Source organism: Aedes aegypti, chromosome 1, assembly GCF_002204515.2.
Source record: "Aedes aegypti strain LVP_AGWG chromosome 1, AaegL5.0 Primary Assembly, whole genome shotgun sequence".
NCBI lineage: Eukaryota > Metazoa > Arthropoda > Insecta > Diptera > Culicidae > Aedes > Aedes aegypti.
Window position 1 is genome coordinate 242,774,812 of NC_035107.1, and position 4,015 is coordinate 242,778,826.

Here is a 4,015-nt window from a genome sequence, read left to right on the forward strand (position 1 = left end):
GGGAGGAGCACTTGCCGGATGCTGGATGGTTTCTTGAACAGAAAAGGTCGTGACAATCGATGCACTGGTTGCGTTGGATGTTGGATGCGGCTAACTTTCGACACTTCAATTCGTCAAGAACCTTCATCTTTTATCCTTCCTTTTAGGTCCAAATTGATTCACGCACTGGATGTTAATATTTATGTCTGCTGTTTTGGTTTTCATCCCGGTCACTTTGTGGAGCGGTTAGCGAAATGCCGGAGAAGTACTTCCGGATGGTATCCCCGGACAACAAACAACTTTACAAGCTGTTTTGGAAAACGTATTAACTTAACTTTCCTTTGGGTTGGACGGCATTCGGCATCACTCCGGCGACCGGATCAACAATTGCGATTGTCAGGGCACTTTCTTGAACTTGCTGCAACTGTTACTCTTGTCGATTGTGCGCTAGCGCTATTAGGAATACGGTGGAAGTAGATTCCATATAGTTGACGATATCGTTTCCGGCTTTTTGCTGGTTGGCTAGACTAATCTGATAATATTTTTCTGATTCCTCCGTAGCATGAAGGCACGGGATGACTGGAAGAAAAAAAAACGGCAGCGGAAATCTGATTAATGATTTTTTTTTTTTTCACTTTTTACGGCACGGAAAAGAAAAAAAATAATACTCACGTAATAAACATTGCGACCTTAATTTTTCTATACGATATTGCAATTTTAGAGATAACTTTCCGTTCTACGGTTGAACAGAGAGCTACCACAGCAGTCATATGGATAATTTTCTCAGAGCATCATCGATCGGCTGCGATGATACCTTAGAAACCAAGCTAATGACTGTTGTTATCTGCTGTTTTTCAAAGCTTTGGGCTCTATTAGCTTACTTTGATTAGATGGTTTCGTTCAATGATGCAATGATTTTCAAGCCTGCGGTAGAACTTTGACAGCTGCGGTAGAACTTGGCGGCTACCGCAGAACGGAAACTTTCCAGAAGAACCGTAATATATCACCAGTTTTTACGTTAATAAATATTTCACAAGACAACAGTGTGTACTAATTTTATTGAGAGAATTAAAATGGCAGAAAAAATTATGAAAACTTTGCAAGGCCGTATCGTTTACATATACCATCACATAAAACAATTTACCAAACTGTGTATATTGGGTAGTGTATGGTAAAATACTCATGTGTATGTGTGTTGCACCAAAATGAACACGAAGAATTTGATAGAGGGTAACCAAATTGTGCAACTATTAAACACACATTTTTAAATCCGTATAGTTTAACATTTCTTGGAGAGTTTCAGAAATGTTCACTGTTCAACATAGATTACTCAGACAGTTCTTTATAGTGTGAATCTTTGGGGCTTCATATTATTGAATTGAAAAGAAACTATTCGTTATACATTAACCTCAACAGATACAAGAATTTTACTGTTTGGAAAATAAGGCAAATTGTATTTTTCTATGCGGGTTCATCCACCATCATGCCCACCAATTAAAAATTTAGCTATCTTTTTCAGCAATTTCCTTGATCTGCCTGAGATTTCACATGATCAAAACAACCAGCAATTCTGACGGAATAAGATTCCTTACAAGCGGAAAAGTGCAATATCATGGAGGCGAGTTGGTAGAAGATAATCGAGTATTTTAACATGGTCAAGCAACTATCGACGCGTGTTAAACTCCATTAAGAACGCTGCATTACATGAAGAGTGCAAATTCTAATGTTCAGCATAATATTGAATAAATAAAAGTCTTTTTATCATTTATTTTTCTTAAACTTGATTATGGTTCTCTTTATGCTCTAGTTTGGGTCTGAAAAGTAAACAAAACTGTAACGGAAGCATAAATATAAAAGCGTTTTAAAGCATTGTGCATCTCAAGCACCGATTATACTTACGAAGGTATAAACCGGTTATATGCATTCTAAGGAGTGAATAGACCGAATATGGTTTTAGTATAACCTTTAAGCATTTTAGTATCGAATTATTTATCCGTGTACTTTTACATCGATTCCGTCCATCATTATCGTATTTCATTCCGTGAACTACGTTAATTTGCAAATATGAATGCATCATGCGCGAAACTTGACATCTAATTTGATTATTTGCAATAAAGTTAGCTCCATTTGAACCTACACGAATTTTATTATTTTAAATGCAATTGATGGTTGAAAATTTTACTTAAAATGTGTTTATAGTAACCATGCTATTATATTAAAATTTACAAGATGATTGTAGTAATTTTTAATGCAAGAGATGGTTGAAACAATAACTTTTATTTGTTATTAACTTATCTATGTACCATGGTAATTTTGACTATTTCCTTCTTGCGTTGCCGGCATGGTAAAAATAACGACACAATGTGGTCGAAAAGAATGCATTGGGTAGTCTGCACAAATAAAGTGGTGCTATGCATGTAATCCATCAACATGGTAATTTTTACCACAACGCTGTTTTCAGTGTACCATGCTTGTCGACTCAGTGTTCATTTTCATTCGTTGACAGCTCAATAGAGATGATGTGATCCCGCTTTCCGTTGCCGTTCCGCTATCATTGCGTTTGGGGCTTTACTTTTCTGTTGAAGTGCATGCTTCTCGTAACGGTAGTGACCAGAGAATTTGTTTATATAGAGAAGCGCGGATTCTGAAACCAAAGGTTCCAATTGGGTTGTTTAGTGATGAAAAATGCACAGTTTTTTGTAGCTTTATCGAAAGAGCACATTTTTATAAGTGTAACGCGATTTTTTGCGCTTTAATATCTTAATTTTGACATAAAAAATGATTAAAACAGATTTCAATCCGTCGACTCAATGACATTTCAATTTACAGAATGACAGTTCGTCCCGAAGTAAAATAAGCCGAGGGGTGATTCAAACGCGATTGCCATACTAAATTCAAACGTGTTTTAAAAATAGTTGCAGGGCACGGAAAATTATGAAACTTTGGATTCTGGCTCAGTTTTTAACGTAAAATCAGAATATGTAAAAAACAGGATACCCCTAAACAACCCGAATAAAAAATACAATACAAAAACAATATAACGTATTGTAACAATACCATTCAATATATTGGAAATACAATACAGTATATGTAAAATGACAATACAATTACAGTACAATATATTGTTTTGAACAGTTCACTGTACGGTATATGAGATTTTTGCAATATAATGTATGGGTGGTTAAGTATCGTAACAATACAAATATAGATATTTTCTCATACAAAAATTTTGAAAATACAATACGATATAATGTGCATGTATTGTCTTGATTAGCAATTCGTGTATTGTTGTACAATACAAAAACAATTCAACGAACTGTATCATGGTTGCATTCGTCGTTACAGCTAATGTCAAGTGACTTCTAAAAAACTACTTATTTTTACTTTTTGAATATTTTTCACCCAACATTTCTTGCTTTCTGAACTTGTTTTGTTTATTTCTTTCAGCAAAGCTACATAGAAAAAAGCAACAGTTGTTTTACGCGAAAATAGGAATTTGACCAAAATTGTAAGGTATAAAACCAATTAAAAACAATACAATGTTCTGTTACAATATATTATATTGTTATGGAATTATATATCCAAACAAGAATAATATTGCTTCGATATTCAATTACAATACGCTGTATTGTATCTAATACGTTATATTGTACATTAATGGTTTATTCCATTCACTGAATGATACGTTTTTATCCGGGAAGCCAATTGAACCGTCAAACGTGGTTCCAATCGAGCAAATTCAATGAGACTCAAAGAGATGTTATGCAAAAGAGACGATGGATGTGTGTTAGTGAATACCGATACGAAAGTCATTGATAAGCTTGGTTTCTTATGGCGACTGACAGGACACTAAAATTTTGTTTGAATGACCTGATTTGTTGATAGTCATTGCAAATATTGTTTATTTATAAGCAAAGTCAAAATCCTCTCCGCGTTAATCATATTCTCTGGTAGTGACCTGTAGTGACCATCCCTGCTATTTGCAAATGGAAAAGCCTCATCGGCCACACATTCAATTTTGGATAAAATTAATGGC

The 4,015-nt window shown here is 34.8% G+C and overlaps 1 long non-coding RNA gene across 1 annotated transcript; it reads right to left on the reverse strand.

Moving 5' to 3' along the window:
• On the reverse strand, window positions 1–689 carry LOC110674647. The gene is made up of 2 exons (XR_002499064.1): window positions 652–689; window positions 1–558 (listed from the first exon to the last, which is right to left on the reverse strand). It is a non-coding gene; the product is annotated as an uncharacterized LOC110674647 (long non-coding RNA).
• Between the last annotated feature and the right edge of the window lie 3,326 nt (window positions 690–4,015).